General features: G+C 37.3%; 1 pseudogene; it reads right to left on the bottom strand.

The window, feature by feature from the left end:
* Nucleotides 1-4,746: 4,746 nt before the first annotated feature.
* LOC129521095 (5S ribosomal RNA) lies at nt 4,747-4,863 on the bottom strand (annotated as a pseudogene).
* Nucleotides 4,864-19,920: the final 15,057 nt, after the last annotated feature.

Genomic DNA, 19,920 nt, shown 5'->3' on the forward strand with positions numbered 1-19,920 from the left:
CAGTGGCTCAGGGGGTGCTCAGACAGACTCCACGTTTCCTCACAAGGCAAGAGATCACTGTGCTTCTCCTGTCGTTGGCTAAGGTGTGGATCTTGAGAATCAGAACCTTGATTCACAGCCTACTGTCCAGCTGTTGTTAACATCTGAAATCATTCTGAGGCACGTTCCCAAATCTGCTGTCTCACAGAGCCGTAGGCACCCACTCGTCCAGCACCGCCTCCCGCCCGGGCTCTGGGTATGATTATGTCAATAGTCCTCTTCAGGGCTCACTCTCTCCATTCCGGGTTTACTCCTCACCTTTGGTTGTTTCTTGGCGATGCCGGGAAGTACTTTATGCATCCGCACCACACGGTTCCTGGCGGAACCCCGGGCGCCATCCGGCCTGCTGTTTCTGCAGAGCCTTTGCCTGCCTTGGCCAGACAGCACTGTCAACCTCCTGTTCTTTTTTTTTTTTTTTAACTTTTATTTATTTATGATAGTCATACAGAGAGAGAGAGAGAAAGAGAGAGAGAGAGGCAGAGACATAGGCAGAGGGAGAAGCAGGCTCCATGCACCGGGAGCCCGACGTGGGATTCGATCCCGGGTCTCCAGGATCGCGCCCTGGGCCAAAGGCAGGCGCCAAACCACTGCGCCACCCAGGGAGCCCTCAACCTCCTGTTCTGTCTCTGCTCCTAGCTAGTGCCACTGAGTTCCCCGGTCCCATATAAGTTCTATATTCAATCCAAAGTGAGAATAAGATGTCTTTTCTTTTTTTACCCTTTTTGGGGCCATACTTTGTCACTGGAGACATGATCAGCATTTGATCCCTGTTTTGTGTGGTGTCTCTTGAAAGTTGGACATGTCATCATTTTCCCTGGGAAGGAACCTCTTGCTTCCTTCAGGATCCCTCTTGGTCTTGCCTCGTCTACCTTTGGGCCAATAACAGATGAGAATTGACAGGTGATAACACTAAGCTCCAGACCACAGAAACCCAAACGCAAGGCAAAACCGCATAATTACTGTGTTTGTACGATTTGGGGCTTCAGGAGAGCAGAAGATGAACCACTTGTCACTTGTCCTCTTAACCTGGATCTATCAGGCATTGTCTTGTGGCCTGGGGACTCCTGCCAATTCAAACTTGAGAGAGCAGTAGTGACCAAGACATATCTCCTTAGCTCACAGGGGTCAGATCTAAGCCTGCAAAAAGGGCAAAATCAGTCGTTTCCATGAACCTGTTAACTTCTGCTGCATACGTATTGCCCTAAAATTACTAGTACTTATTTATGTCATAATTTTGCAAGTCAACAACTTGGAGTGGACTCAGCTAGGAGATTCTTCTGGTCTTAGCTGGGCTCACTTATGCGTATATGGTTGGCTGGCAGCAGGTTCACTTGGAGATTCTCAGCTGATATAGTTCATTTCTGTTTTTCATGGTCTTTTATCCTCTAGTCAGTGGGCCAGGGCTTATTTCCATGATGTCTGCTAGGATTCCAAGAGAAATGGAAGAAGTATGCAAAACTTCTTGAGGTCTAGGCTTAGAACTGACGTGTCCTTACTTCTGCTGAATTCTGTTGGCCAAGGTAGATCAAAAGGCAGGTGTAAACTCAAGGGGAGGTGAGATAGTTCCCCCTCCTGATGGGAGAAGGATGTGGATTCAGGTTGGAGTGAAAGATCAATATCATTTTTGCAACTTACTGGGGGAAGACACATTTCAAATAGAGCTACATGTGGTATTTCTGGGGATTTAATAGTAACTTGAGCGATTCTCAACTTTTGTTATTTTGTTTTGTTTATTTTTTTAAGTGTAGATCTGGATATGCTTCTTATTTGTATCCCCCAGAGCCTACAGAGTAATTTTGCCTAGACCTCATCTTGTAATTTATTATGTAATCTCATAATATTATAGAGATAGGTTTAGATATAAATAAGAGAAAAAAAACCTAATATATTTCTATCTTACACAAGTAAAAAGAGAGGGATATGAGGAAAAGTATTACACAAATAGAGAAAAATATAAGGGTGAAAGTTATGGGACTTCTTTCTCCTATCTAGGGAAAAGAGGGGGGAATAACTGTCCATGGCCATTTGGAGGAGTATTTACTCATCTCCTCTGGCTTTGCTTTCTTCCTTTTACACCTCGAGGCTTCTGGCTGGTCATGTCCTCGTTCTTCCACTATACCTGCCCCATGGGACCTCAGCTCTAAATCAGGCCCATCATCAGTTGTGTGATCTCTCATACCTGAGTTTCTAGGCCCTACTGGAAGAACTGACATCATTGGAAAGAATGGTATCACTGCTGGGTTCTCAACTCTGTGTTAGAATCATTTCATGCGCAAGTCCCTCTCTTTTCCCCCATATGCCCACCAGCATCCTCACTCTCTCCCATCACCTTTCAAAGAGAACCATTGATATCAGGCAAAATGTTCCTAACCTCCTCTCCACTCATAAGATGATCTGTATAAATTCAAACACTTTTATAGTCTTTTTCATCCCACTTAAAAAAAGTTTCACTTTTCTTGTGATGAGAAGGTCACATTGTTGAGTGTTTGGATGCACAGATTATAGAGCTCAACTGACTGTATTGAAATCTTGTCTATGCTTCTTACAAGCTGTGTGACTTCATTGTAGATCTCAGCTTTGTCACCGGTAGCAGGGGCAGGGCTATGTAAGGTGGCTGTGAGATTTTAACGGGACTTTCCCATTTAATGCAATGGGCTCAGCATCATACCCGACACATGGTTATTATGAGCCCAGTCTATTCACAGTACTTGGGCCCTGAGTTCCAACTCTAATATTTTCAGAAAACATACTTCATCAATTGTGATGAGCTTCTTCTATATGCTCAATTTTTACTTTCCTGACTGACTCAAGTATACCCTATTTTTTATTATCTTTTCCCCTTTCTTTCTTATTTTGGGACTTTAAGTGACAAATCATTCTCTGATTTGCAAGGTCCATCTGTCTTTTTTTAAATGATATATTTAAAAGTTTTCTTTCACGTGCTCTGATTTCTTTAGGCATTTATTTGCTTTTTGTCTTTCTCCTTTTCTTTCCAGCCATATATGTTTGATAGAGCCTATTGCATCTTTTTTTTTCCTTCAAGTAAGTATAAACTCATAATCTACAGTAATATTTGTCAGCTTTGTTCCAAATGCACAACCCCAGACTTCAATGGCTTATAATAGAGCTAATTGGCTCTGCCCTTGTATGTGGGACATATGCCTCCTCATGGTGGGAAGAGTAAGAGGCTGAGCTGAACCACACAATTGTGTGGAAAATTTTTCTTTGGATATGACAAATGGCATTTCAGCTAATATTCTGTTGGTCAAACCAAGTTGTGTGACCAGATTAAGTGTAATTCTATCCATAGAAAGTACATAAGACACAGAACAGTTAAAGTGTGTGAGCATATTATGTGTGGTAGTACAATTTACCGTGTCAGTCATTTAAATATGGTCTTGATCTGCACCTAAATGGTTACTTATTTACCAAATTGTGGGGCTTGAGAGCAGGCACACTTGGATTTGAGTCTTGCTCTACCATTTACTCACCATAGTTCCATCCTCAGTAAACTTCAATTTCCCTATCTATAAATGCGGGTCATAGTTCTTAGCTCTTGGATGGCCTGTTATGGAATATTGAAATATTATATTTAAAGAACTTACATAACAGTTGACTGTGTGGTTAACATTATTACCACTACCACCATCCTGTAGCAGGGATCAATATGAACGATTTTAAAGATTTCAACTTTTTTGACATTGGAGGAGAGGGGGAAAGGGAAGCTGAGAGTTATCCTTTGAGGAGAGGAAGAGAATGCTACCTTTGTTTTGAGAACAACTACTTTGGAGAGCCTTTTGAATTATGCAGATATAAGAACTCAGCTACACGGAGATGTTTGATATTAGAATACTATAAAGTAATATAAAAACAAGGGTCTTTTTCCCCTTATGGGCAGAAGGTATCATTGTAGAAATTAATATATTACCTGAATATTTTTTAATGCTTCTCAATTGTCCATATATGGGGGCCCAGGACTTAGGGAGCAGAGAGAGAAAAATAAAATTCCTTTCATTGTCTTATGTGTTTGCTAATTCTTTCCTGTATTTCTTAATCCATTCAATAGGTATTTATAGTGCACCTGCTAGAGGTCAGGAACTGTGCAAATAGGTTCTGGGGTCGTAATAATGTACAAATCCCCAGATATGGTCCCTGCCTTCATACACTCTTCCATTTTACCTGTATTCATGCTTGGATATAAAGCAGATCGGAGAGTTGAGCATAGCAAAATCGCTTAGAGAACAGTTCACATGAAAGGAGCAGGGGCAGCAGTCTGGAGGGATGACTGATGGCAGTCAGAAATAAGTCATGGGGTATTCTAGAACTTACTGGAGATTCTCAAAGTAACAGCAATAACCAAAACAAACTAGGATAGTGAGTACAGGGCAGGCTAATGATTTGGACTACTATCATTTATCCATTAGAGGGGAGGGTAAGCAGAAATCTTGTTTTTTTTAAAAAATTTTATTTATTTATGATAGTCACAGAGAGAGAGAGAGAGAGAGGCAGAGACACAGGCAGAGGGAGAAGCAGGCTCCATGCACTGGGAGCCCGACGTGGGATTCGATCCCGGGTCTCCAGGATCGCGCCCTGGGCCAAAGGCAGGTGCTAAACCGCTGCGCCACCCAGGGATCCCCAGAAATCCTGCTTTATTGATTCACTTGTTTACCTTCCCATTCCTCTTTTCATCCCTGCACCTCAATTAGGAGACTTGAGATAATGTCTTCCATTCGGTCTCCCATCCAAGTACTAACCAGGCCCGACCCTGCTTAGCTTCCGAGATCAGATGAGATCAGGCGCGTTCAGGGTGGTATGGCCAAAGACAATGTCTTCCATTCGGAATGGTTAACACAGTGCATGGACATAATATGTATTTAAAAATCGTTTTCTCTAAGAACAAATACATAAAATCACTTGGGCCTACTTTAGCTCCTGGACGTCTTTAGGTATCAAAAAGATCTTTGAATTTGGAGAAGAACATATTGTGAATTCGAAACACTGAAAAAAAGAATGTGGCAAGAATTTGAATGTCTCGAGTGGAAGGGATGGACATGTGGTGGGGTCCTTGAATATGCATAAAAGCTTTTTAAGGCCATATTCTTGTCCTATAAGAGAACATTTCTCTAACGATAGTTGCTGGTATCTATTGAGTGTTACTCTGCGGAAGTCACTGTTCTAATTATTTTGCCTGCATTAACTCATTTTATCATCCCAGAATCACAATCTCAGTTTTGTTCCCTTATTATATCCATTTTATAGATGAGAAGACTGAGACTTCAGAAGTCATATAGCTTGTCAAATATCGCTCAGTAAAACGCGTCAGAGCTAAGATCAGACCAAAGAAGTCATGCTCTCGACCACCACACTACATTGCCTCCTTATACTTTAGGGTGTGAACCGTGATTAAAGGTTGTGATAACATGTTGTAGAGCTCAAGAAGCCACAAGTACTTAGAGTCAGAGGATGTAGATCCTCTCACTCACTTCCCTGAAAATCTGTTTTGTAGTTAATATGGGTATACAGATTTGATGTCCCAAAGGTTGATCAGGAGGGGCCAAATTATAAACTGACTCTATATTGAAGTAGGATAGAATTTATATTGCATTTGATGGGGTCCAGAAATTGTTGAAATGCAATAATCAACGGTTTAAGTGGAGATACTAAAAAAGTTATACCATTTTTCTTTGAGGGGGGAAGGAGCAATGGGTAAGAAGGCATAGGAAGGGTTGTTTAGCAGCCCCCGGTTTGACATACGGAGCTAACTCATGCTTCCTGTGGGGTTGCTATAAGGAGGGGTGGCTCTATCTCTTTGCCACAGATCATCCCAAATGGCTCCCTACATGTGTCCTGGGGGGTCTGCGTGTGGGCTTTCACCTGCATTTTTAGAGTGATAGAGGTTGTGTTTTTTCTATTTTTCTTACATTTATTGATTCTTAGGAAATAGACGGTAATACTGTGTTTCACCCTAGAATTTATGGATTTTGGCTGATACATCAGATCAGATGTTATCTCCTAGACATAAGCTCTGAGATCATGAAGCTTGATCTAGTATTACAAGACAGCAATTATTTGCTCAACCGTTTACAATTGTTTTCTCAGGAGGTTGCCTCTTTGTCTCTCAAGGAAATGACAAAACATCAATGAGGTTTCAGTTCAGGGACTTGGAGGAAACTTGGAGTCTAACCCTCACTAACTGACAGGGATATTTTAAGCTGAGACTTAAATCAGGATTCCCCTGAGGTGGATTCTGCTGCTTTGTTTAACAAAAGCAAACTATGAGTACAAATTATTCATTACCATATTCATAAGTAGTCTATTTAGTAAGACGGTATGGAGATAATAATAAAAACAAATATTGAATAAAGCTCTTTCCATGTCAGCCTTTCGGCACATACAGTATGTTGACTCATTGTTAGTCTGGAATCAATGGTTTAAAATTAATGAGCATATACTCTTTTTAATTTTAATTTTTTTTTTGAGAGAGAGGGAGAGTGTATGTGGGCACATGCAAATGGGGGAGGGGCTGAGGGCGAGAGAGAATCTCAAGCAAGCTCTGTGCTCAGCCTGGAGCCCCATGTAGGGCTCGACCTCACGACCCTGAGATCATGACCTGAACCGAAATCCGGAGTTAGATGCTTAACCAACTGAGCCAGTAAGGCGACCCAGATGAGCATAGACTCTTGGCTGCTGGGTTAGAAACTGAGGTCATTAGAAACGTGTAGCCACATTTCTTGGGAGCTTTTCATGTAGGAAAAATGCTGTGTAAAGAAAACATAGAAACATTTGCTTTACTCTTTCCTCATGATTTTTATTCTATAAAATTGGGAGAAAGTGTGGTACGGTGAAAGGGGAATCTCTGCAGTCACAAGAATATGTCAGTATAAGGGAAAGTGAATTGTGGGCTTTGTCCTCAAAACCATGAAGCAGGTTCATTAGACCCCCCACTTAAAGAAGGGCAGGGAACCCCTGCTGGGAAAAAAAAAAGGTCTGGATGGTAAATTAAAATCTGTTAGAAAAGGAAAGTATTCTTTTAGTCCTTCAGAGAGAGAGTACGGTTGCACTCAAGCAGAAGAAAACTATTCTTCCTTGATAATAAAATGAGGAACGGAGAGACAGGTACCACGCAGCTAATGATCCTTGCAAGAAGGACACGAGCAATGCATTTTCATGGACTTAGTCCTTTTTGTTCTTATTTTTAGAGAGGCCTCTCTAAATTGTAGAAGCCACATAAAACTTGGATCCACATCTAGAAGCAATGTTTGAATTATTGAATCATCAGTGTTCAAAAGAAGGGAAAAAAAAAAGATCTCAGAGATGAACTGGTTTGAATGAGGAAGCCAGATGAACTAGTGGCCAGTTCTATAATGAACACGTGTAGAATACGACGTTTGCAAAATTTCTAAGTTCTTGTTGCATTAGAATTTACTTTATCTGTAAATGGATTATTTAAATATACTTAAAACTTTCTTTTGAAATAATTTAAATATCCTCCTTGTTTAGTATTGCGAATTGGATTGATTAAATGTTTTATTTATAGGATTGTCAAGGGAAGTTTTATTCTAAAGGCCAAGAGTCTGAGCCTATAGAATCTGTTAAAGACTGTTTTAACATACTTCTCAACAGGATTTTCATTTTTTTTCTTTAATTTACTTATCTAATTTTTGTTTATTAAAAAATTTTTGTTTATTTATTGTCTGTAGTTGTGGAGTACATGCCTGAGTTATGATGGACATGATATGTGCATCAAATATGGATTAAATCCTAATACAATAAGCTCTAATCGGTGACAAGTCTATTTATTACAACTTTTTTCTTTAATTAAAATTAGGATTTTTAAGATTATTATCAGAGACTCTCCATTCTTCAAAGTGAAGGCTTGGGTAGTATTATTATTTTCATCATCATCATCATTGCTATTGTTGTTACTCTTATTAATGCTATAGTTCCTGCTCCTTTTTAATAGTAATTTGTTCCAATTTTTTTCCAATTTTTTTTTCTTTTTTTTCCAATTTTTAAATTATAGATACATATGACATAAAATTCACTACATTTTTAGGTGTACCATTCAGTGGTATTAAAGACATTTGTATTATTACACAACTATCACCACTGTCCACGCCAGAACACTTTTCATTTGGCAAAACAGAAACTCTGTGCTGATCAAACAGTAACTCCCTATGACCCATCCCCTCAGGCCCTGGTGATCACCATTCTACTTTTTCTTCTTCTTTTTAAATATCTCTATTCCCCCATACTCCATTCTACTCTTTGTTAAGATTAGTTCAGGTTTTGTTTGGATTCCATACGTAAATGAGATTGTGTAATATTTGGCTTTATGTGTCTGACTTATTTTACTTAGCATAGTGTCCTGAGGTTTCATATTTGCTGTTGTAAACGGAAGATTTTTCTATTTAAAGGCTGAATAATATTACTCTTTCTGTGTGTGTGTGTGTGTGTGTGTGAGAGGGAGAGACATTTTCTTTATCCGTAAAAATGGCAACATTGCAATGAACACAGGAATGCAGATATTTCTTGGAGATGGTGGCTTTATTTCTTTTGGATATATACCAGAAATGAGATTGCTGGGTCATAGGATAGTTATATATATTTTTTTATTTTTTAGGAACGTCCATCTGTTTTCCATAATACCTGTGCCAATTTTATATTCCCACCAATAGTGCATAAGGTTTGGGTTCCACATCCTTACTAATATTTATCTTTCAACCTTTTGATGATAGCCATCCTAACAAATGTGAGGTCATATTTCACTGAGGTTTTGATTTGCATTGCCCTGACGGTTAGTGATGTTGCCCGTTCTTCTCACATATCTGTGGTCCATTTATATGTCTTCTTTGGAAAACTGTCGATTCGAGCCCCTTGCTTATTTTTTTACTTGGGTTTACTTGGGTTATTTTATATTTATTTTATTTATTTTTTGTCATGAAGTTGTAAAACTTCCTTACATACTTTAATTTCTAGGTATTTTCCTCCATTCTGCAGACTGGCTCTTCATTTTGTTGTTTCCTTTGTTGTGCAGAGACTTTAGTCCCATTTGGGTTTTGTTTTGTTTTGCTTTTGTTGCTTGCACTTTTGGTGCTAAACCCATTGCCAAGATCAATGTCGAGCAGCTTTTCCCCTATGTTTTCTTCTAGGAGTTTTATAGTTCCAGGTTTTATGTTTAGCTTTAATCCATTTGGGGTTTATTTTTGCATATGGTGTGAGATAAGGGTCCAATTTCATTCATTTGCACATAGCTGTTCGGTTTTCCCAGCACCATTTATTGAAGAGACTTGTCCTGCCCTCATTGTGTCTGCTTGGTGTATTTGTCAAAAATTCACTGACTAGATATGTGTGGATTTATTTCTGGGCTATTATCTTCCTTCAATTTATGTGTCTGTTTTTATGCCAGTACCATTTTGTTTTGATTACCATAGCTTTGTCATATAGTTTGAAATGGGGACATGATAGCTCCAACTTTGTTCTTCTTGTTTAATTGTTTAGCTATTCAGAGCTTTTGATGGTACCATACAAATTCTAGGGTTGCTTTTTCTATTTCTGTGAAAAATGACATGACAATTTTGATAGGGATTATGTTGAATTTGTAGATGATTTGGGATAGTATGGGCATTTTAACAATGTTAATTCTTCTAATTCATAGGCATGGAATATCTTCCCATTTATTTGTGTCTCCTGTAATTTCTTTCATTAAAGTCTTATAGTTTTCAGTGTGCAGATCTTTAACCTCTCTGGTGAAATTTATTCTTTTTTTTTTTTTTGAAATTTATTCTTAAGTGGCTTTTTGTTTTGTTGCTTTTGCTGCTATTGTATGTGGGATTGTTTCTTAATTATTATTATTTTTTGGATAGCTTGTTAGTAATAGAAACACAACTGATTTTTGCATGTTGATTTTGTATCCTGCAATAAAATTTGTTTATTAATTTTACCTTTTTTTTTTGTAGAGTTTTAGGATTTTCTGATAACATCATGACATCTGCAGAGACATTTTACTTCTCCCCTTCCAATTTTGATAACTTTTATTTCTTTTTGCTCTTGCTAAGACCTCCAGCTCATGGTTGAACAGAATGGTGAATGTGTGTACACTTATCTTGTTCTTTTTTTTTTATCTTGTTCTTGATCTTAGACAAAAATCTTTCAGCTTTTCACTGTTGAGCATATTGTTAGTTATGGGCTTATCATATATTGCCTTTATTATATTGACTCCTTGTATATCTAATTTGTTGAGAATTTTTATAATGGAAGATTGCTAAATTTTGTGAAATACTTTTTCTGTTCTGTTAAGGGGTTCATCTGACTTTTTTCCTTCAGTCTGTAATATGATGTATTGGTCACATTAAATGATTTGCAGGTAACACAACATTTGCATCCCAGGGATAAATCCCAGTAATGATGGTGTATGGTTCTATTAATGTGTTGTTGAAATCAGCTTGCCAGTGTTTTGTTAAAGATATTTACATTTATGAACATTATGAACATTATAGGACATTGGCCTATAATCTTCTTTTTTGTAGTGTTCTTACCTGGCTTTGGTGTTAGGATAATGCTGGCTTTATAAAATGATTATGGAAGTATTCTTTCCTCATCAACTTTTGAAAGGGTTTGAGAACGATTGGTATTAATTGTTCTTTAAATGTTTTGTAGAATTACCAGTGAAGAAATCTGGTGCTGGGATTTTCTTTTTTTTTGGGAGATTTTTGATTATTTATTTGATCTCTTTGCATATTATTGGTCTGCTCAGATTTTCTGTTTCTTCACGATTCATTATTATTAGGTGGTATGTTTTAGGAATTTATCTATTTCTTCTAAATTATCTAATTTGTTGGTATATAATTGGTTATCATAGTCTGTTATGATCCTTTGTATTTCTGTTGTATCAGTTGTAATGTCTTCTCTTTCACTTCTGATTTTATTTGAGTATTCTCTCTTTTTTTCTGAGTTATTTGAGTTAAAAATTTGTCAATTTTATCTTTTTAAAGAACCAACTCTTAGTTTCACTGGCTTTTCTACTGGCCATCTAGTCTCTATTTCATTTATTTTTGCTGTGATCTTTGTTATTTTCTTCCTTCTAACTTTTTTTTTTCATTAAAAATATTTATTTATTTATTTAGAGAGATCACATGTGCAGGAGAAAGAGCAGAGGAAGAGGGAGAGAGAGAATCTCAAGCAGACTCTGCCCTGAGGGTGGATCCCCATGTGGTGCTTCATCTCACAACTCTGTGATCATGACCTGAGCCAAAATCAAGAGTCAGACAATTAACCCACTGAGCCACTCAGGTGCCTCAAGTATGTTCTTATTTTTTGTATTTCCTTGACTACAAAAATACTATACTACTAGTATAGACTTAGGTTGTGATTTGAGATCTTTCTTTTTTGTTGTTGTTAATGTAGGTACGTATTATAAACTCTTAGAACTGTTTTGATGGCATCTCATAAGTTGTGGTACAATGTGCTTCCATGCTTCCATCTTTTTTGTTTCAATATATTTTTTGATTTCCATTTTGATTTCCTCTTTGACCCATGATTGTTCAAGAAAAAGTTGTTTAATCTCTACTTTTTTTTTTAATTTCCAGTTTTCCTCCTATTATATTGACTTCTGGTTTCATACCACTGTAGTCAGAAAAGATACTTGACAGGATTTCGCTCTCTTAAATTTGTTAATAATTGTTTTGTGGCCTAATATGCCTAACACATGATCTATCCTATTGAATATTTGTGTATGCTTGAGAAAAATGAGTGTTCTAATGTGGGATGGAATAGTCTGCATATGTCTGTTGTGTCCATTTGGCCTATAGTAGAGTTCAAATCCAATGTTTTCTTATTGATTTCTTGTCTGGATGATCTATCCATTGTTGAAAATGGGATATTGAAGTATTAATGAAGGGGATCCCTGGGTGGTGCAGCGGTTTAGCGCCTGCCTTTGGCCCAGGGCGCAATCCTGGAGACCCGGGATCGAATCCCACGTCGGGTTCCCGGTGCATGGAGCCTGCTTCTCCCTCTGCCTGTTTCTCCGCCTCTCTCTTTCTCTCTGTGACTATCATAAAAAAAAAAATAAATAAATAAATAAATAAATAATAAATAAATAAAAATAAAAAATAAAAAAAGATAAAAATAAAAAAGAAGTATTAATGTATTGCTATCTATTATTTCTTCCTTTATACTAGTTAATATCTGCTGTGTATATATAAGTGCTTTGATGTTAGGTGCATAAATATTTACAATTGTCATATGCTCTTGTTGAATCCTTTATCATTATATAATGATCTTCTTTGTCTTTTGTTACAGTATTTTATTTAAAAGTCTATTTTTTTCTGATATGAGTGCAGCTACCCCTGCTTTGTTTTGGTTTTTATATGCATGAACCATCTTTCTGTATACCTTAACTTTCAGTCTATGCATGAAGTGAGTCTCTTATAGGCAGTATATAGCTGTTTTTTTTAATCAATTCACGTTATTTATATCTTTTGATTGGAAAATTTAGGCCATTTATATTTAAAGTTATTATTGATAGGTAAGAGCTTACTATTGCTATTTATTTAATTTTTCTCCGGTGTTTATAGATTTTTTTTGCTTACTCTCTTGCTGTCTCCCTTTGTGATTTGATGATTTTTCCCTGTGATTCCTTCTTTATATTTTGTATATCCACAATAGATTTTTGCTTTGTAGTTACCATGAGGCTTACATAAAAACATACCAGTTACAAAATTCTATTTTAAGCTGATGACAACTTAACATCAAGTACATACAAAATACATACAAAGCTGATGACAACAACTTCAAATACATGCAGAAGGTCTACATTTTTTTACATTCTTCCTCCACCATTTTATGTTTTTCACTTCATAATTTACATCTTTTTTATGTGGTTTACCACTAACAAATATTGTAGCTATTATTATTTTTAACATATTGTATTTTAACCTTTATACTAGACTTAAAAGTCACTTACACACCATTATAATATTAACATATTCTGAATTTGACTATATTGGGTGAGTTGTATACTCTTATATTTCTTAGTGTAACCTTTTCATTTCAGCTTCAAGAACTCCCTTTAGCATTTCTTATAAGGCAGGTCTAGGAGTGATGAACTTTAGCTTTTGTCTCTCCATCAAATATGAATGAATGACAATGTTGCTGGATAAAATATCCTTGGTTGGCAATTTATCACTTTCAGCAGTTTGAATATATCTTCCCACTCAGTTCTGGCTTGCAAAGTTTCTGCTGAAGAATCTGCCATATTATGGGTGTTTTATTATATGCAACAAATTGCTTTTTCTTCCTGTATTCAAAATTGTTCTCTTTAAATTTTGACAATGTGATTATAATGTATATTGCTGTGGGTCTCTTTGGATTTATCTTAATAATTTTCTCTGGGATTCCTGGATCTGAATGTTTGTTTCCCCAGGTTTGGGAGTTTTTAGCCATTATTTCTTTGAATGGGTTTCTGGGACTCAATAATGTGTATACTGTGGCACTAATAGATTCTATAAGTCCTTTAAATAATCTTCATTCTATTCCATTTTTTCCCTTTTCATTCCTCTGATTGGTTCATTTCCCCTGACCTGTCTTCACAGTTGCCAATCCTTTCTTTTGCTTGATCTAGTCTACTGTTGGATTCTTCTATGAAATGTTTCAGTTCACTTATCATATTCTCCAGCTTTATGATTTTGTTTTATAAATCTTTTTTATATTTTCTTTCTCTTTAATGGAATTCTCACTTGTTGATGCATTGCTTTTCTGATTATGCTCGGGGGTAGAGGATGGATATGGTTTTTTCCATTTCCCTTGTTCCTGGAGGAGTTCTCCGGTGATTTTTGTCCTCCAGGACATGCTCTGAGATTAATAAATAACCCTTCTGTATGTCCCAGGTGCCTTTAAAACTGCTACTTCTATACTGTGTCTCTGTGGGCTGTTTCTGGTGTTGTCTCTAAGGATGGACAGCTCTTGCTCTCTCAGCTCTCCAAGAGCCAAGTCTGGTGTTTTGTTTTTTTCTGTTTTTGTTTTGTTTTTTTTAAATTACAGGTTTAAGTCTTGCCAGTTGTAAAATCTCAAAATTTGGCCCCTCTGGTTTGCAAAGCCAGATGTTATGGGGATTCATTTTCCCCATGCAGGGTCCCCATGGGGGGTTCCGCTTCTCTTCCCTCTTTATACCTGTGGCATCCCTCTCTCCTGCAGAGAGTCATGTGAGTCCATTTAGTTCCCAACCAAACCTCTGCCCTTCCTACCCTCTTAGATGTGGCCTCTTCTCTACATATAGTTGTGGAGTTTAATCTGCCAATCTTCAGGCCATTTTCTGGGTGATTTACGTTGATGATGAGCTGGGGTCCTCCTACGACACCGTCTTCCTTGGAAGTTGCCATCTTTGTTCTTAGTGACCCTGGGAGATCAATGGTGCTAAGTCTTGTCAGTGTCCAGAAAGTGGGGGAAATGCCTGTGTGCCTATTTAGGCTCCTGAAGGACTTACCTTAATTGCTTACCCTGTCAGCTGAAAGGTTCAAGGTTCATGCTGATTGAAAGCCCAATATTTAGGCAGCAGCTGGTAGACATGCAGCCTGGCCTCTATCAAGGAGAAACTGGGAGCTGTGTATTTTTGCTCACTGGCTCTGTGTTAAACCAGGGGGAATAGCCACTGGGACTACTTGTGCAATCATATGAAAATGGCTTTCTGTTCTTTTTGATCCTGGGTGACTTGTGAATGCCAAGCCCTGTCAACTCCAAGAGCTACATAATTTAGGATCTAGCTTCTCAGATGGCAGTTGTAGAAGTTGGGACAATAAATGTCTGGGCAAATAAATACCTTTCAGAGAGAAGCTGGAGACTTGATTTTATCACTGGGGCAAGCTGGGGTAAGAAGGCACACAAATTAGAGGCCTCAGCGTCAGGCAGCAGCTGGGATAGTTAAACTCTTTCCAGTGAGAAACTGAGAGCCTTAGTAGGTTTTTGCCTGTTTTCTCTGTGCTGAGCCTGGGGGATAGCTCTAGGAAGTGCTCATGTGTTCATTAAAAAAATGCCTCTTATTTTCTGTGGCTGGGGTGGCGTGAAGGGGTGTCTCATGAATGCTGAGCCCCGTCAGCTCTCAGAGCTGGATGATTTTGGAGCCAGTCCTGTAGGTAGCATCCATAAAATTCGAGGTGTTAGATGTATGAATTAGCTCCTTCTGGGGAAGGAGACTGGAGGGGAAAAGTCTGGAAACTTTTCTCCAGATTTCTCTTCTGGGGAAAAGTCTGTAGACTTTCCTCTGGAGCAAGCCGGAGGTGGGGTGGGGGTGGGGGATTGTGTAAGAAATGCCCACAAACTCTTTTGGCTCCTAGGGAAGCCCAGGGAGCTCCCAGACGCAGGGTGATTAAAAGCATGACCCAGAGAGGAGTTGGGAAAGCATACAGTCAAACCCCTTCCCAGGAGAAACTAGGCAACTAGGAGAGCTAGATGTTCTTGCCTGCTCCCTCTGTGCTGAGCCTAGGGGAACAGCAGTGAGCAGTGCTTTTAGAGTTACCTTCTCGTTTTCTGTGGCACTGGGGACTTGCAAATGCTGGAGCCTGTTGGCTCCCAGAGCTGGGTGATTTGGGAGCCAGTTTCTTGGTAGCACCATTAAAGTTGGGGCACTACATGTATGGTCCAAACCCTTCGTTCATCAGGGAGAAACTGGGCATTGGGGGTTCCCCATTGATTGTAAGGTGCTGGGCTGGTGGTAGGATTTGTGTTGTGAGAGTGTCTCCACTTGTCCTACCCATTTCATACGGGTATTTTTTCAGTTGCCGATCTGTAGGAATCAGTCACCTAATTTATGGATTTCTTTGATCCATATGTAGGACATTGATCCATATGTAGCTGTTTGTTTGGGGTGTTCCACTGGAGAAAGGAAAGTCGGGAGCCTGCTATTTTACAGTCTTATTGATGTCTTCCTCCTGCAACTCTTAACAAAAGGAAGTTTCACTCAAACAAAAAGAGCCAAAGAGTTCTTTGGATTTTAAATCAACTTGGTCTATAGGTGGCATATAAACAGTAAAATTCAATCTTCTTTTTTACTTCTTGTTTTATTGCAACATATTACATATTTTAATTAAGAAATATAATACATCTTCATCATGTAAAAGCTTGATCATCATAAGATGTAGATTGGAGAAAGTAAAAGTTTTCATAATTTCATCTTTGGAGATAAGTTTTATTACCTGCTTGGTGCAGACTCTTTAATTATATATATATATATATATATATTATATATATATATATATATTTTCTTTGAGAAATAAAGAATGCATGAATGGGGAGTGGGGCAGAGGGAGAGAAAGAATCTTAAGCAGCCCAGTGTGGAGTCTGAAGGGGTCTCAATCTCATGACTCTCATATCATGACCTGAGTTAAATTCAAGAGTCAGACACTTAACTAACTAAGCCACCCTGGTGCCCCTCTATATGTTGTTTTTATTTATATTATTTTATAAGAAACTACATCATGCTATAAATATGGTTTTTCAACTTACATTTTATTTTTTTTAAAGATTTTATTTATTTATTCATTAGAGGCACAGAGAGAGAGAGGCAGAGACACAGGCAGAGGGAGAAGCAGGTTCCCTGCAGGGAGCCCGACATGGGACTCGATCCAGGACCCCAGGATCATATCCCGAGCTGAAGGCAGACGCTCAACTGCTGAGCCACCCGGGTGTCCCTACAACTTATATTTTAACATACATTCTATTTGAACATAGCTGTTTATATAGATCCACTTTATTCTTTTTAATAGTTGTATTCATGTATCTTTGTTTAACCCATCCTTTGAGGTCAGATGTTTTTTCCTCAATCTTTGTCTATTACTAACATTTAAAAATTTTATATCCTATACATATATCTTCACTCACTGGTGAGAATATCTCAACTTTATAAAATTCAATAAGTGAAATTGATGTGTCAAATGATACAAAACATATTGTTAAAAACAAACAAAAAAAACATATTAGTAGATTTTGCAAAATTATCTGTCAAAATGGTGGTATCTATTTTATAGTTTTAATAACAATATATGAAATTATATGAGAATATTGATTTCCCTATTTCAATGACAGAAAATTAAGTAGATTTAAAAATATGTCTCATTATGGTTTTGTTTTGATATTTGTGTGTTTTGCTATATGTATATTTAAACATAATTAGTTAAACTATTTGCTCATCTCTTTCATTTGCTTCTTTATATCTTGACACCTTTTTCTAATACTATGTTTGATTTGTAAGGATCTCTTTTTCTGGCTTGGCTCTCTGTTTCTGCCTTTGTATTTACACAATACATATATGTGAAAATATGTATTGTATATGTTGCAATTGTTTTTTACCTTTTCACTTTACTTTTAAAATTAATTTGAAAAAAAATAAAATTAATTTGAATCATATTTTATGGATGTAGGTCTCAAATGTCTATGAAACCAAATCTATCAATCTATTTTTAAATGATCTCTTTATGGTTATAAACATTAAAAAGAATCTCTTCATTTGTCCAAAAATGGAAAAATATTTTTCCATATTGAAATAAAATATAGTACTTTTTGTTTTTTAAGTTTATCTTTTGCATTAAGACTTGTATTCATTTGTAATTAAATTCATATATGCTATCCATTTTCTACTCTAGGCATTGCTTATCTTAAATAAGAATAATATTTAAACCTTTATATTTACAAAACAAATACACTAAGATTTAATAAGTGTTTTCAGCATCAAACTCTGATAGTATATGTAAAATATAATTTACCAAAATCCAAGTTATACTAAACTTTTCAGAATTGCATCTGGTGAATAATTCAAGTTTTCTACTTCAACTATTGATTCCTGTTCTTCCTTCTTGTCTTTGGCATTTTTCCTTCAACAAAATAGGGCTATTTCATATTTTAAAAGGCATCTTACTTTTTGAAGTTTTAGCAATAAGATGAAAATGAAAGACAATTAAGAGAAGGCAGGAGAATAAAGTGTAGATATAAAAAGGTCATTAACCCAACAAAGAACTAAGACTCATCCAGGAAACTGGCCACATTACTAGCATCTGTCATTTCTTGGTACTCACGAAACAATACTGTTGTATACATTTTTCTGATAAAAGCAAAAGTTTACTTTTTAAAAACAATTCTATAGTTTTACTATAAATAAACTAGAGCAAATTGTCTTGCTTCCAATTACCATCAAAAAATATCTTTTTTTGCAGTTGAAAGAGCATTTTTCTTTCTATACCTGGTGTAAAAAGTTAGACACATTAAACATGCATTGTGTTTGGGAACTTGCAAAAAAAAATGCTTGTCTTTACAGCATTCTATTTCAATTCTCTTGATTGTTCAGCATAATTAAAATAAAGCCCTCAAACACAAACAGCTTGTCAAACACTTCTGGAAGTTTCTCCTGACTCAGGCCTGTGGTGGCAAGAACACGTTATAAACACTATAGGTGCTTTCCATTTAAGGGGATATGTGCTCCAGGAAAGTTAATTTTAAAGAATCTTTAGATAAATTGAGTCACACTTTCCGCTTGACTCTATGTTTATGGGAATATGTAGGACTCTCACAAAATAGCAATGATGATGATGATGGTAATTATAATAATGTTATTGCATCACATTTTAGGGGTTCTGAAATAATATCATATAATAATGATCATTTATCAAGTATTCTGGTTACTATGCTATTGATAAATAACCCTACTATGCAGTGATGTGAAATGATTTATTGTGCTCATACAGGTTCTGTGGGCCAGGAATTTGGAAAGAGCACAACGGAGATGACCTGTCTCTGTTCTAGGATATCTGAAGTCTCAACTGAAGACTCAAGGCTGAGAGAAGGTATGATCTAATGGCCCCTTCACTCATGTCTGTCTGGTGGTTAATAATGGCTGTCAAATGTTACCTTAGCTGGGACTTTCAGCTGGAATACCTAGACATGGCCCCTCCATGAGTGTTTTGAGGCAATTATAAAGATTTACCCAGTTTCAGGAAGAAGTAAGACAGCCTACTTCCTAATGGAAGAGTGTTAATATCACACTAGAAGAAGATCGTGTGGAATGTGGGATATATACACACGCACATGACAGCGTATCGTGTGGGATGAAAGTGTCTGTGATTTGTCCTGCATAACTGACCACCCAGACCTGCAGATGCATAGGCAGGCTAAGGAATGTCATTTGTGAGACTTGTGCTGCTTTAGTGACCTTGGGAGTCTGATTAATTGATTATTAGCTGGCTTTTAGATCAGAGCTGGCCCTCTGGTCTGGATGCCAAGAGCTATAACTTCTGCCTTGTACCTTCTCTGGTTCCATGTTGGGCTGGCCCCCCAAGATGGAATCTGGGTGGGAAGGCAAGCACGTGTGCGCCAGGCTCCTTGAAGATGTAAAGACGTCATAACTAACGTAGGAATGCTGTTCATTCCAAACTGCATGTGGGCAAACAAATGTTTAACCTCAGACCCTGTCATTTGCCCTTTAAATGTGGCTCCTATGGTCAGTTGAAAGTCTCACCTGAGGGGACGGTGCTACCCAGACCTCTCAGTCAAGACTTCAGCCTACCTGTCTCCCTGGGTCTTCCCCAGCTAATGAGGTCGAATGTTGTGAGTACCCAACTGGGTATAACTCCTTCTTATTCTCCTTTACTGCTTACTATTGCCCTCATCTACGCACAGATTTCCCTTTTCTTTTTTCCATTTCTACTAGTTTTTTACTTTATAATATCAACAAAATGTTTTTCTGAAAACACAGATGTTGTGAATATTCTGTTTAGAACAGCCATCTTTTGAAAATTTAATATTCTACAATAAGAAATAACCTTTTGTTAAACACTTTACATGCAACATTTTGAACTTTACAATTTTGACGCCAGTCTCCCATTTGCAGGTGAGAAACCT

The sequence above is a fragment of the Nyctereutes procyonoides genome, unplaced genomic scaffold, assembly GCF_905146905.1.
Source record: "Nyctereutes procyonoides isolate TBG_1078 unplaced genomic scaffold, NYPRO_anot_genome, whole genome shotgun sequence".
NCBI classification, from domain to species: Eukaryota; Metazoa; Chordata; class Mammalia; order Carnivora; family Canidae; genus Nyctereutes; species Nyctereutes procyonoides.